General features: G+C 47.6%; 1 protein-coding gene across 6 annotated transcripts in view; it reads right to left on the bottom strand.

Moving 5' to 3' along the window:
- Positions 1 to 22,780, bottom strand: part of LOC120904775 — a 157,248-nt gene that overhangs the window by 20,225 nt on the left and 114,243 nt on the right. The gene's annotated exons all lie outside the window — the stretch shown is intronic.

Below are 22,780 nucleotides of genomic sequence, written 5' to 3'. Positions count from 1 at the left end.
CAAGAGGTCAAAAGTTGGTCGTCCAAAACAAGTCGTTCAAAGTTCTCCAAAATCGAGTTTCCCAAAAAACCAACCTTCCGAGACATCACAACATTTGTGGCCAATTGATGCTTGACATCTGTAACTCTCTGGTTTGTCCGTGACGTCCGCTGGCTGGGCGCGTCGGCCAACATAAAACAGAAAAGTGCGCACGCCGTCGTACGTCAACTCGCTCTGCTCGTCGCATAAACGCGACGGGCACAAGGGCACACACACACAGGTCGTCCAATTATGCGCCTGACAGAGCAGCAGAGTGTCGCCGCCGCCGCACACATGTTTGTGTTGGTCGCTGGGCATATGTGCAATAAAAATTCCTACGCTGCTGCTCTTTACGCCTTTTTTTCTGCCTTTGGTCCTGGTTGGTGGTTGGTTAATTATGATTTGCCTGCTGTCTTGCTGCAGCGGCTTGCGACTAATGAAGTGTACCACCGACAGCCGGGACTGGGAGAGACGCGAAGACGTTGAAGATATGACATATTATTAACAAGGAAATCATGGCACAATAAATGCATCCTGCGCCAAACACATGATTGAGGAGACAACCAGAGCAAGAAGTTGGTGCAGATTCTTCATGCACATTTGGCACGGCGGCGCTTCGCACATTAGGCAGCAGTGCTGTAAGACGACCAAACCAACGCGTCTGTCAGATGATGTGTCTTAATTTTTGAACGCCTTCCGGAAATGCCACTGCCCAGTAAATGACTGAGGTCTGAAAGGAAACCCAGTCGCTGAGTGACCCCGGAAGAGCAGTTCTTCTTGAGTTGACTCATGGAACGGGTGGTCTAATTAACCGCCGCAAGCCTGTGGAAGCTGTGTGGGCCCACACAAATCTGTCATCAGTGGAGCTAATGTCCCCGTTCCTGTCTTCCCTGGTCCAAAAAAACTGGATCACACAGTGAAGAAAGCCGCCACTAATGTATGAGTCGTCACATGGTGGCGCTGACAACTGTGGCGCGGTGTGGTCTCTTTTAGCAAAGTTAATTACTTTATTACCGTTGGCACGAAGGCGCGGCGTCCCACCATTCGTGTGCCCGTGTGTGTCCGTGTGCACATTTTCCCAGACTTCGCTTGTGAGCTTAATTTATGTAACTTTCCGAAACGGCCACAGACACGTCCATAATAACGCGCCAAAGACGTCACAACCACGATGAACGCACGTCCCCAGGAGATGTCGTCGTCGTCGCCACTCATAAAAACGAGCAATTAAAAGAGTCAAGTTTTTAGTTGAACGAACCCTCTCTCGAAATCCTCGGCACCAGAGTAGGAGATTCAATCTGTCGGGAGGGGGAAGAACACTAATCTTTGCGGAATGAGGCACACACACAGAGCGAGAAACAGCCAAAATCAATCACGCCCTGTAGATGCCTTCTTCTGCATCCGCCTCGCCCTGTGAGCGAGCAGCTCTGGCTCAATATGGTGTCCCCTCTCGCGCCTGGACAACTTCTTCTGTGCCACTTGCGTGCGTGAGTGGGATGATGTTTGGGAAATACATCAATATTGTACCACGACGCACTCTCATTGGACACGGACGACCAAGACGACCGAGACGACCAAGACGATGATCGCACCAGGGAGATATTAAAATTACATCAAACCCCATAAACATTCACCCTCCTGTAGCTGACTTTGGAGATGTCATGTTTCGTCTCCCGTCGCCATCTTCCAGCCACTTTTCTTCCAGGTCAAGTTTCCCAAGGCGCATTGGACAAGTCCAGCACATGGGAGCAATCGTGGGGTGGGTAGAGGACTATAAATTATCCCATAGATCGTTCGCTCGCGCCTGCCAAAACGTGTATGGGGCCGGGCCCCGGCTTTTGCTGCGTAGAATACGGGCCCCGAGGTATGTTCCCCACGTACACGCACACACATGGTGGTGGTGGTGGTGGTGGTGTATTAAATTTAATCTTCCCTCTCGTCTGGATCTTCGGGCTCACGCAGCACGATCCAGAAGAAATTCTCGACCACATGAACATGGAACATGAGAGGAGGAAAGCATAATTCCAGCCATTATAGTTTGGTGTGTTCTACCTCGCTTTACGAAAAAAAGTAAAACACGACCCGCAAGGAAAGACGGAAGCAAGTACCTGAGCAGTATTATTATACATGCTACGGCTGCAATAAAAACTGGATCCAGCGTTTTTGGGGAGCTTGTATGCCACCGTCGGCGCATCTGGAGTGCCTAGCCACGTTCGGACCTTCGCTCTCTCTGTGTGTCCGTTCTTAATTAACGAACGAACGCGTGGATACGTGTAGCGGATGTTGGGAACACTGCCCCGGAGGGCAGTTTCGCTACACGTCAGCCGTTTTTCTCCCGTCTTCTTATTCCGTAATTTACTGGCCTCAGATGTTCCGAGCAGAAGGAAGGAACAGCCTTTCGGGAGGAAACAGTTGGAGCGCCCTCTCTCTTTGGCTACCATTTCATCCATCAATCTTTTTGCTTTCTTTGGGCATCCGTTCCTCGAGGTCGTCTCTTGTGCGCTTTTGTTCGGCTTCCAGTCCGGCAAGGGTCTCTAACGCGCTCTTGCGGCGTTCGATGACGACGACGACGATGAATTGCTGACATACCTCCGAACCTCTCTGCTCTGGGGATGTGGACATCAATCAGTGCCGTTCCACAATGTGTGTTTCGGTAGACAGCGAAGGTCTCTCTGGAATAGGAGGACGTCCGGAAGAAGTCTGCCGAGTCTTCAGGGAGCATGTGTTGGGGACCTCTGCCGAAGTTTCCACGCTCCATATGGCACACTGAAGAGTCACCGTCGTCACGGCCCAAGGTGCAAGTAGTGGCCAGAGTGGAGAGGATAATTTATTTCCTCACCTTGGCGCGCGGAAATCGTAAATCTACACGACACGTCGCCGAACCGTCATAGAAAACAAAAAGACCATCATGCTGCCACCATGGTGAAGTTGCCTCCGAAACCACCGGGAGCCAAAGCCAGGCAGGCGGGCAGGCAGGAAGGCAACGTCTATCTCCAAGTCCGTGTCCGTTTTGCTTTACAATTTTTCCCCTTTGTTTTGCAGTGTTGCTCACTCTGGAGAGTTATAGTTTTAGCAGGAAGCTGAATTCCGTTTGTTCCGCGCTTCGTTTGGGCGCGATGTTCCGATAATGAGAAAGCAAGAAAGTTTCCAGAGCGCTCTCGCGCGCGTTTTGCTTCCCACAGTTTCTGACAGTCGCACACTTTCTGCACCTCGCGTGGACAGTTAATAGTATTTCCTTTGTCCAGCGAAACTCTCGCTTCTAACTTCAATGCACCTCTGCGAGCTATACCGGCCGGGGATGAAAAGTGTTTCCACTGATGCCGCCAACCCGAACGGGATGCAGATGCCAAACATCAATTATGCATTTACATCTCCTTTAAAGGGGTCGTTCTAGTTTTGCCACCCCAATCTTTCAACATTGCTTTCCGGTCCACACTTTTAACTCACTCCGGGACGGAAAGTTTGTGCTGTGTTTAAACAGCGCGAGAGAGCGGCGAATTGAAGCAAAAAGAAAAAAAAAACCTGGAGCGGAAAACTATGATAAGACATTTCCCCTTTTTGTGCCGAGCGGAGTAGCTTTTCTCCTAGCAGTACCATGCGACGGAACGCACCCAGTCGGTAGATATATATTTCTTTTACTGCTAAAGTTTACATAAAGTTCACTCTAAAAACTCTCTGCATTTCTTTGCAATTCCAGCATCTCATGCAACCCTGGCCGCCGCCCTGGTTGATGGTGGTGGTGCTGCTGCTACTGCTGGGGGTGGGGAAAGTTGTGCGACATTAATTTTTCACCCTGCCCCACACTTTGTTTCCTCAACTAGCAGCAGGGCTTTATCTCGGAAGGACAAAGCGCTTCGGGGCGAAAACTAGAACTTTCCGTCCCGGTCCGTCCGCGCGCGCGCCTGGTTGGCTTAAGTTGTCGAAACAAAACGGTCGCTCCCGGGACGGTGGTGGTGGTTTGTGACGAGGGGGGAGGAGGACGGGCCATTTTGTTGGCGCTAAGTTTGTGAAGCTAACGAGAGACCGGAACTGAAGCCCACATTCAATCAGTTGGGCTCAGCTTCCACCAGCTCGCACTTGCTCAGCTCTTTCCCATTTCCCAATGTAGCCTTGGCTGACTCTCGCCTGGCTGCTGGTTGCTGGTTGCTGGGAGATAAATTTTAAAGTTTTGATTTGAAGCTTAACTGTGTGGCGGGATAGGGACTTATAAATGTTCCGCCAGCGGGGCACTGGATGGATGGGTTGTGCATTTTTATCAAACTGGGTAGGTGTGTTTTATTTAATCAGTGCGATTTATTATGCTTTGGTTTAAAGTGAAAGTAATGGCTGTTATTTATTTTATTTCAAAAAGAACTCTTAAAATTGTGAGATATTCAGATAAAAATATGACATTTTCAGCCTGGTTCTGTCAAAGATTAATCAATCTGGATTGTTTTGTTGTCATATCAAATTGACAGATGACAGTTCTGTCATTCATAAACACATGTTTTATTTCAAATATTTTTGTCAAAACATCCTTTTAATTGTTATTGAACTTCTTCTTGTTTATGTATCTTCTTCTTCTTCTTCTTCTTCTTCTTCTTCTTCTTAATTGATTGATGGAGTTTATTCTCCTATACATTCTGTCATACACAGAGCTTAAAGCAGCCTTTAAATTTGACGTGAGGATTATTGCTACAATTTGTGACGGCAAATGTCAAAATCCACATACATATCGATTGTTAATATCGTTGAAATCGTCCTATTAATTTGAAGGAAATAATTAAAATGTATAAAAAGCCCTCAAACGTCATGTGAAATACCTTTTCTCTTAACGCTTTTGAAGTATTAATTCGAGTTGATTTTAAAATGTAGCTTTGAGTGAAGAGTTATTGATTTATTAATATTCCATGCAAACCCTTCTGCCGGAAATGTTATATCATAAACCCCTGTCTGCATACACTCTGCAAAACTATTCGCCCATTCGCTTCCTCCACAGACCGCTACTACAAAGTGCATCAAATTGTATAGCTGAAGCATTATTATGCATCGCAACATATTAATGCATTCGCTGATTTGTCGCCCCCCTTTGACCAATGATGAATGCAAATTTGCTGCTATTTGCAATATGATTAGTTTGTATCAAACGAACCATTGTGGAATGGAACGTTCCAAGTCTCGTGTTGCGCTTCGCTACTGATTTCTCATACATAAATACTCTCTCACCGGTATTAATGGTTGTGTGTGTGCGTGTGTGTTTGTGTTTGAATCAATGATCAATAATCGCTCGGGCAAAGTAAAGTGGCCACATTTCCATCACAAATGAGCTTTTCTGGTCGCGACAGCGCGCACACCAGAGATAGAGCACCCCCAAAAACTAACCCGATCGAGTTCCCACCAGGGGGGTGGTGAGGCGCAAAGGGGTTGGTCAGCAAAGCGAGGGGAAAAAAGAAACCGTTGCTATATCAAAAGAGAAAAAGAGAGGGAGAAAGGGGGAAAAAGCAACACTAAAACCTTCAAGCTTAGGTTGATTATTTCCTGATGAGCTCGGAAATTGATACGCCAATCGTCGTGGAAAAGAAGGGAAAAGATGGCCAGCGAGAAAGACGACTCATCTCTTGCATCCACATTCCCATCGGTGGTGTTGTGGGTCTCTCTCTCTAGCGAGGCAGGCGGGGTTCGGTTCGGTGCTTTTTTTCCATCCACGTTCGCCCGTATTGGGGTTGGCGGAAGGTAAGGAAGGTAAGCCGTATATTAATGCGCCAGAAGGGAGGGCCCAAAACGGCTCGGCGGCGTTCGAACGTCGCAGTCTGACCGAGTTTTGACCGTTTCATTAGCGCCGTGAGGGATGAAATGGATTCCGAAGAGCGGGGGTCGGTTTTCCCCCATCTGGTTCGTTTGTCGGAATCGTTCGTATCATTTTATTTATACCTTACCAGCAGCAGCAGCAGCAAACCTTTTTTTCTCCCTTCCATTCCGGGCCGTCGAAATTTATCGCAGTTTAATTGGACGCTGCCATATTTTAAAACAAAAAGGCTGGAAATGTGAAATGTGCCAGTAGTAGTAGTAGAGGGTGGCGCGCCACAGAGGGGAATATATTATTGCATATTATTAAAAAAGAAAATCGGTCGCACTTTTTTGTCTGCAGACACCATCAGAATGCTTTTAAATGCTGGCCAAAAGTTCAGCAGGGAGGATGAGGAGTAGGACGACGGTTTTGGAATTGCAAATCGCAGTTCCATCCCGAGCGTTCCGTAATTGCGCGGCCGCGTTCGCTCGACCGGCGAACCGTGAAGCGTTTATGGAAATGATACGAACAGAACGCGTGTGTGAAATGAAATCGAAACTAAACCGTATCTCCCCCGTCTCGCTAGCCCCTTAGAGAGGAGTTCAGAAGGTCCACAGTTTTGTCGGCAAAATTACGAGCGCGCTACCGTGGTTTGCGACCTGTTCTGCTCTCCCCATAGTTCCTGATGGTACCATCGGGTCCTACTATTGTCCCTCACCCCCTCAAAATCTGTGGCAATGGCCTACCACCAAAGCGGCAGCTTAGAGCGAGCAGTAGTAGTAGTAGTAGTTCATGCGAATAAAACGCCCATCAAGCGCAGGGCATCCACAATCCGCCTGAGATAGTGATCAGGTTACGCACGCCCGAGAGGATAGTGTGTTTTTTTTTTTGCGCTGTCCAAATGACAAATTTATTCAAAATTCTTTGTGAAATCGTGCCGCACCATTCTGCCGACTTCAAGAGTGTGCTGTCGAGGAGGTATTGGACAGACACATGGACGGGGACGGACGCGTAGTGTGTAATCTCTGCCCGCTAAACAAAACTAACATAAAATTAACCGCTCAACCTGAATGCGCGCACAACACAACACACATTAGTGGCCGGGGCGGAAAGGCATAACAGTAAATATGTCGAATGAGCTGGGAATCCGTCCCGGGACCAGATGGAATCACAGACCCGATATGCCACGCATGGTGGTAGAAGAAGGAAGAAGCATATTCGGGAGCCGGTAAATCACAATCTAAATTAATTGAAATGGCACCGCCGCACCGGGCGTGTCGTCTTTGAGGCCTTTTCCCGGTGGGGTTTTTGTGACGGGAAGAAGGTGTTCCAACTTTTTTTGGGATGGAAGTTGGAAGAAGCGGACGGAAGCGGTAATCTCCGGATCATCTCCAGCGTGGCAAATGGACGAACAAAACGGTACAGAGAGCCTGAGCTTGATGATGATGATGATGATGATGCCATCGATGTGACCACCCGACCGTATTTCCGACTGTATATAGTTCCAATGTCCCGAATATCCCACAAAGCTGCACACGAAATATGAGGCACGAAAGACAATACACCGTAAGTGAGAGATAGAGAAAAAGAGGGACACCCGAAAAACTGGAAGGATCAAATTTCAACACACACACACAATGTTTCAACGATTTTTGGGTTGGCTTTTTCAACTTTCCTTTACTTCTTCTTTCGCCTTCGGCTGCTCCTCCGGTGATGGTGGCGGTGGCGGAGAGTTGGCCCAAAAAGCTCAGTAAAAGGTAATTTTTCACTGAACTTAAACCCTCCTCCACAAAACAGCCTTCTGCCAAGTTCTTCCAGCGGCCGCGGCACAAGATGAAACGTCCAGAAAACCGGCAAGGCGAGAGAAAGGCCATCCTCCAATAAATAACCTGAATAGGTTAGTTAGCCCGGTCGGCACGCTAACAAAACGCTGGACAAGTTCGAAGCGCAAATCGAACAAGCGCAAAGCAAAGCGCAGCACCCCAACAACGCAAACGGAGATATATAGAAAGAGAGAAGACATACTTCTCTCGGGGTTTCGGGGCTTCAAAATACACCTAACGCATGTTCGCTGTTGTTCTGCTGGAGGAACCTTTTGCTGTGTCCCCGGCACAGAAGAAACTGGGCACGCAACGCACGTCTGTGGTGGCATTCAGTTGTCATCGCCGTGTCCGTACGGGTGTGTTCCAGTGGGCAAAAGCAAAAGGTCGTGTCTCGATCGTCCTCTTGCAGAAAAGAATTCCATGGCTTGCTTTTTTGGAGGGATATTCGTAAAAGTCCAGGGTCAAAGCCGTTGCGCTACATAAACACCTTTTATGCCCTAGCGTGCGAGAGGCAGCTGGTTTCGACAGTTTTCGCTTCTCTGTGTGTACACTGTGGATTTTGCCTTTTTTCTCCTCCTCTGTTTTGCTTTATGTTATTTGGGCTATTTTCGATTAACCTTCAGGAAGGTTCTCTTTGCATAGAAGAAAGAAAAAAACCCATACGGTCGGTCTTAAATGACCGTGTGCGTTTACACGTATTACACACGTTTGCCCGTTTTCTACTCCACTATGAGCGTTCATAGGTCTAACGTTGCCAAAGCCTGGAATTGATCCAAAGATCTCCTGGTACGTCGTGTTTGTATTTTTCCTTTATTCTCTCTCTCTCTCCCTTTTCTCATATTCGTTTTGGTAGTTTTGGTTACCTTTTCAGTGTTCAATCTTCCATTCCCTTCCATTCTTTGGGTTTTCTACCTTTTTCACATCGGTTCGTGATGTGGAGAACCTTTTTTTCTTCGTTTCTTCTTCCCCCTCTGTCTGGTTATAGGTTCATGGATATTCGAGATGATGCCGATCATCACATTCCCGGGTTTGTTTCGGTTCGATAAATGGGTCTTTGTGAGAGGGCCCAATGAATGAACACGCGGGACACAGCGCTGGCACAGACAGGCAAGGCAAGGCGATTGTGATGTGATGGACGTCCGCTTGAAGGACTACACTTCGTCAGAAACATCAGAGCCACTTCGGCGTGGAAGGTGTCATTCAAGGCAGGAAAGAAAATCGCAAACGGACTGGGCACGTACATTTGAAAGTCTTTAACTATCGCGGCTCGAGGAAATTGAAACCCTGAGGACTAATTTGCTCTGGGCGAAGACAATGCGATATTGGAGTTGAAGATAAAAAGGGTAGCTTTTTGCTGATGTTTTAAATCGGAATCTAGCTCAGAGTCAATTCTGAAGATGTCCAATAATACATTAAAAGTGTTTTTGTCTGATTCATACCAACATCAACCATCTGTGTCTGGAGATATTGGAGAAACCTCGAAATCCCTACCACATAAGACTTTTAAAATGCGTCTTTCGCTTTTCGCTTTCCATTAAAAAAAACCCTTTTAGTTTCCCATTTAGCCTCACCTTTTAAACAAAACCTTTTTTAGGTACGTATGCAAACAACTAGCCCCAGCCGGTGTGTGTGTGTTGTGTCCGACGCCGCCACGCCAAAATTGTGTGCTCAATCGCCCTTACATCGGATCGCATTACAGAGACTCGCACCCAGAAAACCTAAAAACAGCCATGAGCCATGATAGAGGCCGCAGACACACCCGTTTCGCAAACAGTGGATAATTTTCTATGCATTTCAAAATATTCATCTCCCGTCCCGTGTGTCTGCCATTTCCTCAATAGCGCGGTATTGGATGCGAGTGTTTGATATGCCATTCACTTCCCTTCTCCACTTCCGCTGCCAAAACCCATAACATCCTCACACTCCTACCCTTATTTTACATGGCAAAAAGCAAAAAGGGTGGCACACACCACACCACACCACCACCAGCAGCAGCAGCATCAACATAATCATCCATATCTTCCATCATACACCACAAGAAAGCAAGAAAAGAAAGAATATCCATAAGCGAGCGAGCGCGCGCGCCCGGGCGTTGTAAACGCCACCGTAAAAGAAAGGGAAACGATCGCACGGATGAAGATAAAACCGATTGAACCGTGAAGTGAAGAGAGAGATGGAGTAAGAAAGGGAGAGCAAAAAGAAATAAAAGTGGAAGACGATGACGATATCCATATATTAATATATTGGATAATTAAAAACTCATAACTATGGTAATGGACCGCCGTGAAAGAGAAGCTGATTTAAATGCAAATGGATTTGTGTGTTTGATTGAAACTTCAACCAAAACCGTCTTGCAGCTTGTGTTTCCACTTTTTTCGTTTGTTGTTGCTTGTGGTAGTTCTGTTTTTTGCGTACGTGTGGGAGAAAATGGATGCTTTTTTGCTTCACTTTTCCACACTTTCCACACGGAACGGGAAGAAAATGCGCCTTACTCCATCAACAACGCATCCGGCGGTGGGATTTTCCCCGGCGACAGAACACAATGATAGCGCTTGATTACGAAAGAAATGGATTTCGGTATGTGTGTGTGTGTGTGTGTGGGGGATGCGTTTGAATTTTAAATTGCAGGAATGCCAATTTCAAACCATCCGGCTCGGGGAAATGGACATTGTAATAATTAAAACCAACCAACGACAAAAGATTTCCCTTTTTCCTTTGTGAAATTGACTCACGCAATTGAGGGTGTGTGGGTGGAGGAGGGTGAATTGGGTTTGAAAGTGAAAGAGAAGCGGATCAGCGCAGCATTAGCTGTAATCCCTTTTGCAGTGCGCAAATACTGTGCTGTCGATTGGAACGATTTCCCTTTTATTTTTTGTTGGTCTCTGTAAGATCGAATTGTGAAGGGAAAAATACGATCACGAACAAACTATTCTACCTTTAACGAATGCTCACCACCTTCGTCATGCTAATGCACCCAACCCTCCCCCCCCCCCCCCCCCTTGAAAGTGACGACTCAATCTTTCCGTCCCTGCAGCAGTCTTCGTGCAAGAATGTCAGAAACGACAGAGAGTCACACGGGGATGATGGTGACAGCAGCACAAAAAATGTCAATTCTTTCCGTTCTATTGGTTATGCTGGTGGAGTGACTGCTCATTTATTTAAATATAGGTCATAGATATACGTAGATAGATGGAAAGAGAGGGAGCGGTTAAAGGTTGCAAGAGACAGATAAAAATAGTGCAGAATGACAAGAGAGACTCTCAAACAAGCCGGACTCTTTGTTCTTGTGCACTTTACCGTAGTGAAGCAATCCTACTGTGTTGCCGTTAATTTGTGTTTGCATGCCCAAATTTGCCCCCCTATTGGTTGTTTAAACAAAACAAAAAAACACCCCAAAATTCAAACAATGTAAACGAAAGGTTACGTTACGCCGCGGACGCTCGCTCGCGCAATGCGCAATGAATAATTAATCTTGTTTTGGTACGGGCACAATTTTATTCATAAAAAACCTGCACACCAAGTGAAAGCGGAAAATTAAATAAAACCGAAAACGGGTGCTCCAAATATATGCTCTGCTCCATCACACACGCGAAAGAATAATATTATTTTACACACTGTTGAAAACGCACCGAGAGAGGAGTTTGGAGTGGTTAGTATATGATCAAATTGCATCAAAAAGGTCAGCTCGTGGCTCGTGGCGTCGCCGACAAACCAATTTTACTTTGTTGTTTTGTTACGTGCAAGAAAAATAATACTCGCTTCGCCACTTTTCCGCGTACAGAAAAGGGGGGAAAAGAGAGTAATTCATCAGCAGAGCATAAAAATGTACGCCACAACAAAGTCTGTGTCAGCGTCAGCTCTTCATGGTGCGCGGGGCTTTTGTTTGTGGAGCTTTTCTGTTCTGTGGGAAAAAAAAACAGGAATTCCTTTCCAGGACTATCACAAGCAGCGAAAGCGATCATGTGTCGTGGGAAGGATAATTTTACTTCAATGTTGGAAATTGTGGTGAAGAAGAAGAAAAAGAAAACAACGCCATCACACGTGTGCTTCGTTGCGAGCCACATGTTCATAATCTCACAGGCGGCAGCGGCGGCGCAGGACCCTGAGTGACCCAGGGACTGTGCAATGTCCATTACGGATTATCAAAATAAGAACTACTGCGGACATTAAAACGAGGACCTCCGAAGGTAAACACGCAACAGGAGGTTAGGGAAAAGAACGGAAAAATGTTACCGGCAGAACCGTCCAAGCCAGCGCCGGGGAGAGAGAGAGAGTAAATTGATTATGGAAATTGTCCAAAAAACCTTCAGCCCGACTGTTTGGTCGGTCGGTCACGGTACACTGCCCCGTTTTCTTTTTTCCCTTGTTTTGTGTGCCTTTCAATCCATCCGCACACACACACACACACACACACACACACACACCTACTTCGCTAATGATAGCCGGAGCAATACTTAATGTAAATATTTGAAATAATTTACTCATTTCATTTCCTTTCCTTTCGCGGCGTCTTTCCCGCGGGCGGGCGCTTTTTTCTGTCTCTCCCGTTTTCTTTTTGTTCCTTCCCGCCTTTCCGCTGGCTACACAGCAACACACCCGGCTGTTGGAGTTCTCATCAACACACATACCCTTTTACGGAATATGTTGGAGCGGGCGGCGGCGGCGTAACCTTCTAAAAGCCATTTTACTGCAACGAACCACACACAGCAGCACACGCACCACCAGTTGCTGGTCATTTCCCTTCGTGAGGGGTTAATGTTAGAAAAGGTTTTTGTTTCATTTTCACCGATTTTTCCAACACACATTGCACATTCTTTCAAACCCCACGCGTGCTTTGTGTTTGCCATTGGTGATCGCGACAAAATCCGCTCGCTTGACTGTATTTGCTTCTTCGTGTCATCGCCATCATTGCCGTTGGGTTGGGTTCGACACTCTCGGCCATTAAATAACTTGGGTGCTTTTGGGATTGTTGGACATGTTTGGTGGGCATGGCGGGCAGGATATAAAGCGAGCTTGTCCCGGGCGGCGATGGATGCAGTTCAAGAATTTATGTCCATGCGTCTTCAACTGCGCATTCGCTTTCAGGCCTTTCTGCTGTCCAGAGTAAGATGGGCCAAAAAACCTGTTTGAAATCCCCCCCCATTGCTTCAGGGTGGAACGAGCAACACCACCACCAACACACGGGCAAAACAGCGGTAGAATAAAACAGGAAAATCTTCAACTCATCACCCTCCCGCCCGAGGTTCGCAGGGCATTCGGGATACTCTGGTTGTGTGCGCTTGATTTTGCAAAGCAGGCCGAGAATTTTGCACCCCCTTTCCTAGAGCAAGGAAGGGGGGGGGGGGGTGAGTTTTGAGTTGGTTTCGTTTTGCTCTTTGTGTTCTGGGTTTGGGTGGCGTCCGTTCCTTCTGTTGGAGCATTCAAGGTGGGATAAAGCATGGTAGACGGAGCAGTTGAAGCAGTCAGTGGAGTCGGAAGAACGATTGGAAGCATTCAAACGGCAATTCTTGGGGTTTGGGTGTTGGGGAATGTGCAATGTGAACATGATTGAAGCGTTACTTTTCAGGAAGTCTTAATGGAGTCTTATTGAATCACCTTAGACCATGTTAGGACTTTGCTTAATAAATCACTTTTTAAGCCTTAAAAAGACCAAAACTCGTTGAAATAAACTTTATATAGAGATGTTTAAAGCTTCGAGAAGAAAACAAGTACGTTAGATGCCATTCCAGCTCCAAACAAGCGTGAAATTAATATGAAAATTGAATAATATCAATAATCAAGAAGAGCGCACTCGAGCACTCGCCATCCTCATCCTCATTTAGTTCGTTATCATCAAGCTTCATAATAAAATATTAATCAATTTAAGAAAACTCACTGGTGGCTGCTCCCTACCTCCCCTTCCCTCAACCTTATACGGGTTGGGAGTGGAAACGGTGCAGCACCAGCACCAGCATACAAAAAAAAAACGCAACACCACCGTCACTCTTGTGGTCATGTCGGGTGGGTCCGGGGCCGATGATCACATCGGTCGGAAACGGAGGGTCCGACCCTCTACTCTACTCGCTGCACAACATTTCTGTAGAGTCACTTGATGTGTTTTTCTTTTTCGTTGTTGTTGCTGTGGTTCGTCTCCTTTTTCTGCTCACTTTTCCTTCCTTCCCTCCGCAAGCTCATCTCGCTCGCATCTTTATCGCTTTTCCATCGGGGTCCGAACGGTTCCTTCCTTGTGGTGCTGTTTCGGTTTTTTTTCGTCCTCTTCTAACTCTCTTCTCCTATCTACAGCCGGTACCATAGATATATTTTCGAAGCCGTGGCGCGCTGCCGCACCACCAATTTGTTTCCTCTTTTGGCGTCATCGTCGTCGTCGGTCGCTGTCACTCTCTCGTTGCGTTATTATTATTATTGTTATCGTTGCTGATGTTATTCTAGCTGATGAAGCTTTCAATGTTTAGAAGTTTTCTTGCTCCTCTAACCCCCTCAGCCATCCACACACACACAGTGGCCGTGTTTTCTTTCACGAACAAGAAGACCTCGGGGAAGGTAGAGGAGGTGTGGTACAATTTTTCATCGTCATTGCGCGGCCAATTCCACGCGGCGCTGCTGCTGCTGCTCCGCGGTTGCCGGCTCGCTTCCCTTTGTTGAACGAACCGAAGGAAACTTTTCATCTACCTCTCCTCCCCCCCCCCCCCTGCAAACCCCACCGGGAATGGACCCGAAGGGAGGCATAATTTTCCACGCTTTCGAAGAACATGACCGACCACGACGACGGACGCGTACACGGATATGTTTGCTCAGCACTCGGGGCAGCACTTAGCGCAACGGCGAACGGACGGACGGTCGGGGCGTCCTCGTCGTTCTTTGGGATAAATATGTTTTTCACAAAACTCTCCCTCCCTCTCTCTCTCTCTCTCTTTCACCACACATTGCGCCACGAGGGGGGCTTGTTTTCAGTATTTGTCGGCGATGGTTTGAAAAATAACAGCTTCCAGGAACTCTGTCGGGTTTCCACAACGCTAGTAAAAAGCTTCCACAGAACACGGAGCCAAATGAGAGGATTATGAAGGTTTTCCGATAGTTTGCAAATGCGATGAGGCGTCAACAAGTTTTCCCCCCATAACGGTGCAGAATTGTTGCATAAAAAATAGTTGATTTTCTGCGCCACTTGACTGTCAATAATGTGCAATCGCAACTGCAACTCCAAACGGAAAAAATAGGGAAGAACTTCCCCACTTCTTGCGTTATTGTTGGCGATTATCCTTGACGCAAAGGATGCTCAAAGATTCCAAGAATCTGTTTGTCTGTGTGTCTGTTTGTGTGTTTGTGTCTGAAAAACTCCAATCCAACGCTAGAGGCACGCCGTCAGCATACAACCTTCATAAATAAATCCATAATTCAACGACAGTCGCCAATAAAAGAAGTAAATTCGACGTGCACGGAGGACGAAACGCACAGAATGGCGATGGGTGGGAGGGCTTTGAATTGTCCCGCATAGTGTTCTACTCAAACAGAGATGCCCCCCCCAGCCGATCTCCCCAAAACCTCTTCCCGAAACTCTCGTGATTGGCGGCGGAAAAGGAACACAGAGAGAGAGAGAGAGAGAGAGAGAGAGAGAGAGAGGTTATAAATGAGAAACTTTTCATTCCGGCTTTTCCGTTCGCTTTTCATCTGCAGCCTCGCTGGGGATGGTTTTCCGGTTTCTTCCTGGTTTTTTTTCTCCTCCTTCTCGGTCTGCACACTCAGCGACGCAAGGCTAAAGTATCCTTTTCGCTTGCCACACACAGACACACACGAACACCACAATTCAACACACAAAACGATGATGGCGAACCGTCGTCGTCGTCGTCCTATACACACACACACACACACTGTCGTCGTCGATCGAGAGAAGAGTCCATCTATTTTCCAAACCCTCCTCCTACCTCACCCTCCCTCCGATGTGTTCTAGTTTTCCACTACCACCTAAAGTCCCCCCACCCCCCAACTCAACTTGTGGCCCTCCCCATCACACCCACCAAGAATCGCCAAGGATACACTTTTGCTTCGCTTCGTCACTAATGTTTCCTCTTCCGTCCGTTTCGCAGTCCGCCGCATGCCACCATAACTGTGTACCACAGTCTTCCCCTCCTCCTCATCCTTTTTTACCATACATCGGCCCCACTCTCTAATGGACACAAACAGATGATGCACACGCACGCAGAAACGTACACGGCGGACATGTATTTTGTGGACAAAAAGGAAGCGAATGCGAAAAAAAGGAAAAGATTATTGCCAAGGAAAGCGGCAGCTATTGAATGTGTGTGTGTGTGTGTGCGTGTGTGTGTGTGTGTGGACGAGAAGCGTGGCATATTCTTCCCATTGAAAATTCATACCTCCCTGGGAAAGGGGAAGGTTGTAGAAGGGGGGGGCTCCAGCGTACCCATTCCACCCACACAACATTTCCGCAGGAAGCAATGAATCCAAGGACTGGATATTTTTCAACTACATTCTTGCAAAACGCTTCTGCCGCATCGTCAGCGGTGCCTGTGCGGAGTGAAAATCAATACACGGGGGACAATGTGGGGGATGGGGTGAAGTGTCCCCAACGAACAAGCCGGGGAGGGGGAACGAGTGTATGTCATTTAAAATGCATCATGCATCGATAAGATGATATCATCGGCACATTCTTGCCCTGTCTTCGCAAGACGGCGGCTACTTCTTGCCGCTGCTTGTCGAAAAAAAGGGATGAAATATCGAACACGAGGTTGTGGCATCGACACACACACACACACACATACACACTGACACTACGAAGGGCCACCGAGGATCGATAGGGCGAAAAGCAAGCCGCCCTAAAGCCTTGCGCTGCAAGAAGGCGACTATCATCATCACATTCTCTTTCCACACGCGCTCCACAGTATCGACGCATCATAAATCACATGCAGAAGGGGAGAGCGATTTAAGAGCGAGAACGAAACGCCGCCGCCAACATGAACAGCAAAGTAAAAAAAAACAACATAAAAACATAATAAACCCCCCCTAGCCCATGCCACAACTGGAGGAAAATACTGTTTCATTTCCGAAATGCGACGGAATTTGTCAGACCATTTGTCATACGGCCCGAGTCCCGGAGGCCCGAAGTGTCCAGCGCATGGGAAAGCGCATTAGTAGAAAGGGAAAGAGAGAGAAAAACTGCCCATTTGATAACGGTTCGAAAGGGAGAAATTAAGGGCGCACTGGCGGGAATGAGAGCTGTAAATTAATGAAATGCCTGCCCCGTCCGTGTGCCTTTAAATTGCTTATTAGACCCATGATATGGTGGAGAATTTGTTCCCATTCTTTTGCTTCATGACATGGCAGCGCCTTAAGAATGCCTTGATTACGTCTCGCAACACAGCCGTACACAATTGCAAGCAATCAAGCTCGGGGACTTGACATGCTTTGCTATTGCCAAACCACCAAAGCACAAAGTGGACACAAAGCTGACGTTTTTTCATCGGATTTTTTTTTTAATTTATTTGGCAACAAACGTTTCGCAGTGACATCTCATCGTGATCATGTCACACCGCCGAATGGTTGAAGAATTGACTCGCAGAGAGGACGCGTACCAGCCTAAATGTACACACAATTAGGAGTTGATTTGGTACGTTCTTGAGGGCTCGCGCATTCGTTTCCAATTTCTTCAACGGGGCTCCGCTTTGATATGGTCTAACAAATGAGCCTCCTAAACAGAGTTCGGTAGAATAAACATCAAATGAGGATCAGCTAGATTCATCGTTGTTGCATTCCAGCAAAACCCATTTTTTTTTTCGGGGCAATTTCAAGCTCCGGCTCTATTAGGCGCGGGGGTTATTGTGAATTTCGTTCGGGGTTTGCCTTTGAATAGGCACGAATAATTCGTCCGTTTTGCCGACACACAGAGCATAGGGATAGAGCTAGCAGAGCTTACCGATTCATCGATCAAGTAGTAAAAAAAACATGGGGAGATACATTCTCCACTACGCCAACACTCCATCTTTAATCTCGACCGACAAACAGCCCGAATCTATGGGATGAGCGCACCGCTTTAAGCGTTGTTGCGTTGGCTAAAGGGGGGGAGAGATTTGAGCAGGTTTGGTCAGCTGCTGATGCTGCTGTTGCTGATGGTGGAAATGCATGATGGCCGCGCGTCCAATAACCGGACAAGAGTCACTTCGGGGGAGAGAGAGAGAGAGAGAGAGAGAGAGGGAGGTTTGGTAGGCAAACAACAACACCAAGAATCAATGCAATGGCAATGAGGCGGCTTATATCTCGAACACAAGAACCGAAGGAGAGTAAGAAGGGATAAAAAATCAACATCAAATCAATATAAGCACCGCGGAAGGGTGTGAAGTGCTGGAGTGGAAATAAAAAAAAACCTTCGAAGTGACTTTTGAAATTGCTCCATTCGGCATCGAACGGGTCAGAATGCGCATCATCCAGCGCGCGCACACACACACACCCAACACATTCCCCAACCACGGTTAGCACGAAGCAGCGGCACAAAAGCGAAACAGAAGACGAGAAAAAGCTCCACGAGAGTATTTTGTTGGCTGGGCCACTTGAAAACGGGTGTTTTCCCCCCCTCGTCGCTGTGTGCCACCACACTTTCCTACCAACGATCACACACATAGCCCGCGATCATCATCATCATGGCTTGATCTCTTTCCGAACCCAGGAGGCGGCGGGGCACTTTCTTCGATCGTGCAAGCACCGAGCTGAAGCGTTCAAACGCTCGCACAGTGTCCTCTCTCTCTCTCGCTCTATCGCTTTACTTTTTTGATCGTTGCGTCCCAAAACTCCCGCGATCATTCCTTGGGCTGTGCCCCTTCCCGTGGCTCGAGAATGCTCTTTTACCACCTCACCCACCCTCACCACCATTATAGGGACGGCCACAGGCACTCCACACAGGTTTTGGTGGTACCCCACACACACCAGCGCTTTCCTGGACCTTTCGCTTCGTGCCTGCCTTTCGGTGCCCCGGGGATGGTGGTGGTTCTTGCTTTCCATCCTCGGCTCTTCCCTTTTTGGCCATTCTTCGCATGCGAGTGCAGCGATTTAGCCCTCTCTCTCTCTCCTTCCACTCTAACAACCCTAGGCCCTATCCTCGTTCCGCTTTCATCCTACACGGCGTGCAGCGTTGCCAAGGTTTGCGTGCGGCGTCCCAAAGCAAAGGCCCAAGGTTTCCTTTGCTTGCAAGCCACGGAAATTGGGCTGTGCGCGCTAACGAAGGGAAGAGAAATCCCCAGGCGGTGGTGGTGACGGTGGTGAATGAAAAAAGACCGAAACAAAGCGCTGGTGCGCTCGGGATGGTTGATGCGAACAGCGTGAAGCGTCCACGCAGCTTCCAGCAAACCTGGAGATGAAAAGCTGCTTCTCTCGACGTGCGAGAAAAAGCTGGAGAGTGTGTGAGAGAGAGAGAGGGAGCAAGAGCGCAAAACAGCAGCGTGTGTGCGAAAGAGATGCGAGAGGTTGATGAACGCACCGTTGAGAGCAAGCGACGCGCACGGGAGCGAGAGAGAGAGCACAGTGGACGAGATACTCTCGCCTTAATAAAAAACGCGTTCTAGTCGTCGCAAAACAGGCCGATTTTGTGTGTTTCTTTCTTCCAGTGGTTTTACGTGTGTGTGTATGTGTGTGGTTGTTTTTGTACGGGGTTAAGGCCTAAACGCTACAACCCCGAGCGGTACGGGAAACCGTGCACCAACACCCAACACACCAATACACAGTGTACGGGAAGACACACAGCCACACACAGCATCACAGCGAGAAGAGGAGGGTAGTGCGCTCTCTCTCTCTCTCGCACCTCAAAAGGGAATGTGGTACGGATAAAAGTTCGATCCGCGAACGCGTTTGCGTTTATCCCTGCGTTTATCCCATTACTCCACTCACACATTGAGGCGTACCAAGAGAGAATAGGAAAATGCTGCACACATACACACAGCGAGTGTGAAGGGAAGTTGTGTTTGTGTACTTACGGTGCCCTGCTGCTGCTTGGGCGCCTACAGGAATGGTGGAAACAAAGCAATCCGCATTTTGTCCGATTCGTGCACTGGGCGCAGCAAACGGCTTGGGGAAGATTTGTTTGGCCTGTTGTTGTGCCTGTCCCTTTCTGTCTCATTGCTTGCGTCCCGCAGCAGCTTTGGCGAGTGCAGCTGGGACTCACGTACGACTGGAGCACGGGGTGGAATGAGTTGGCTGTGTATCGATGGGGCAAAGATTTATCTTCCACAAAGGTATTTTTCCTTACGCTACTCTCCATCGCCGTCATGGTCGTCGTCGTCCAGCGGATCGGTCAGCGGATTTCTAGGAAAAGTTTTCGATACATTCCCACAACGGCCCCTCTCCGCACTAGCACTAACCGAACCCCTTCTGCTAATAGTTTCCTTCCCTTCTGTGCACAGCCAATCCATTTAGTTTCTCATCTGCCCCTTGGGGAGCGCGCGGAGATAGCATAGTTTTACCTTCACCTAGCTGCACGGGCTTTGCTTGGTGGCCCCCTCCCGCACAAATACTTGAGCCAGGGAGCTTGACTGTTTTCTTCGAAATCCTCCCCTCTCTGGTCGCTCTCTTGCTCTTTCTTTCTAATTTTCAAATCGGTCTTTTCGCACTTGACCCATACAAGACAATGTTTCGTTCGTTTTTCGTCTCCCCATTCTTCCCTAGCATGTGGCCGACCCACCGTTTATGCTAACTGTTTTTCTTGTTCAACCTTTTCGGTTCCACCGCCGGTTCCGTTCCCCCTCTTTGTCCCTAGCCGTTGTTTCTACTTGCTTTGAATTTGACTTTGAAGTGAGGAGTTTGAGATGTTTTACTGCTAATACACCCTTGCGTCCGTGCCTTTGTGCGGGGAGGAAGGAGGGCTTTCTCGGAGGCGTTTTCTTTTTTCCTCTCCCATCCCCATCCCCCTTGGTAATAGAAGGTGCTGGAGATTAACATGGCCAACAGTAGCAGCAGCAGCAGCACCACAACACTCTACACGCTGGCTTTGATGTGCTGTGGTGCTCGGGCTGGGCTGCGATTATGTGCAGGATGATGTGTGTTTAGTTGCCATGGTGCATACATACACAACAGATGCCTTTCGCGTTCAAAAAACCGCACGACTTTTTACGCCCCACACACTTTACGAGCGCAATCTTCATTCGCACATGAAAATTACATTTTTATGCGTTTTAATGCTGTTAACCTTTAGTGTGGAACTTTTGTGTGTATGTTTGTACATAAATTTTAGTTTTTCCACCTCGCGGTGCTGCTCTAAACATCCAAAATTATTTCCCCATTTTTTCTGTTTTGCTTCTTCTTTTCGTCGATGAAATCAGTTCCAGTGAAATGTGGTTGAATTTTCAGAACCACCGCTAGCTGTACCGCTAATACGCCGAAAGTCTGCTGGCAGCGTAAAAGCGTCTAATACAAGCAGCTACACACACAGACACCGAGAGAGCCTCCAGAGGCAAAAGTGAAAGGTTCGTGTGTGTGTGCTTTGTGTCTTTTTTTCCCCCCCGAGCACAATTTCTCGCGCACAAACCTCCCCAATCGTTGGGGCTGAAATGTGGTTGATGACAACCGTTCGGGCATTGTGAAAGCTGGGAAAACTCTACGCCGGGCCCGGCATTGGCACGCAACGAACGAAGCCCCCGCTCACCGATGGATGGTGGTAATTGCATGCCCAGCATCCACACCTTCCCACCTATCACTTTCATTCAATTGATTTGCTATGCCGCGACGAGGTACAAATTAGCGTTTACGGTGCAACGTCGTGCGGTGCGAAGACAGCTCCACTTTTTATCGTATAATTACATTCCGCGGGGGAGAAAAAAACCTTCACTTGTGCTCACTTTTCTTTGCAACACTTGAACTCACTCACTCTTGAATAATTTTTGGGTATAAAACCCCACTAAACTAGAGCTCCAAAAGTACACGCTTTTAACGAGCTCTAACCCCCTTTCTTCCCGTGAAGAGTAACAGCACACACAAAGCAGCAAAGCCACTTGACCCGCTGCGAGCGATATTTTACGAGCTTAGGGTAATGTTTGCAGATAAATTATCGCATTTTATTATAGTGTAGAATTTCCTCACTCCTGGCCAGCGTATTCCTGTCCCGCGAGGTATAAAAGAGCAGCAAAGCCTCTCGTTAGCATCCTCTTACGGGGCTACGGGATTAACTGGAACATTTAGCAGCATTAGGGCACGAAAAATATGACACCTTTCCGTTAAAATAAACACATTATTTTCGATTGCGCACCCCGCACTGCTTGGGGGAAACCGCAAGCAAAACGGGGGCATTTTTTTGGTGTGTATTTTGTGGCTGCGTACTTTTCATTCTACGCGCGCTGTGTACTCTCTCCTCCAAAGTACGCTAGGCATCATTCGCCATTCAAGAAAAAGGGATGAGGAGCCCAACAAACAATTTACCTTTACGTCAAGGGACACACAAAAAATAGAAAAAAAGGATACCGCAAGAGATACGGAGAATGGTTGCAAAGAGAGTTAACTGATCTGTTGTTTCGTTTTTTGCTTAATTTTGTGAACTCATTTTGGTAGCGCATGGTTCTATTTTTTTTTTTTTGCTGCGTCCATCATTTCCCTATCGATTTTCGTATCATTTTCCACCGCAGTGAGAAGACAAAAAAGCGCACACACACACACACATTCAACCCATCACGCTGGGGAAAGGTGATTTGCTGTGGTGAGGAGAGGTCGAAGAAACAAGAAGATGTACAAACCCCAACAACAGCAACAACAACAACAACAGCAAAAAAACGGAGGAAAGATTCCGTTCCATCGCATCGGAGCATCGGACGGCGGACGGGAAAAAGTTAGCCCTTGTAAACAAAATGGCCATCTTTGACATTTTTTCCCATGTCTTGCTCGTGATGCTCGCTCTCTCTCTTCGGCTTTCAATTGTTGGCTCTCATTCTCTAGAATTTCATTCAAGAAGTAAAAAAACATGCTCTCTCACACAAATAATCGCTCTCTCTCTCTCTCTCTCTTTACAGTTTGCGAGCATAAACAGTACCAATACCGACCGGTAGAGGTCGTCCGTGGAGCTGGATTAGCGGGTAGGCGCAACACAGCAACGGTGCAGATGAAGGGAAGACAACCAACGGCCCATTCTCGCTCACGTACCCTCTCTCCCGTGTCCATAAAACCGAAAAACGGGAAAACTGAATTCGTTTGAGGG

The sequence above is a fragment of the Anopheles arabiensis genome, chromosome 3 (genome assembly GCF_016920715.1).
Source record: "Anopheles arabiensis isolate DONGOLA chromosome 3, AaraD3, whole genome shotgun sequence".
Lineage (NCBI taxonomy): Eukaryota > Metazoa > Arthropoda > Insecta > Diptera > Culicidae > Anopheles > Anopheles arabiensis.
Note: the sequence above shows the minus strand (reverse complement) of the source record. Positions and strands in the feature narration are given on the sequence as shown.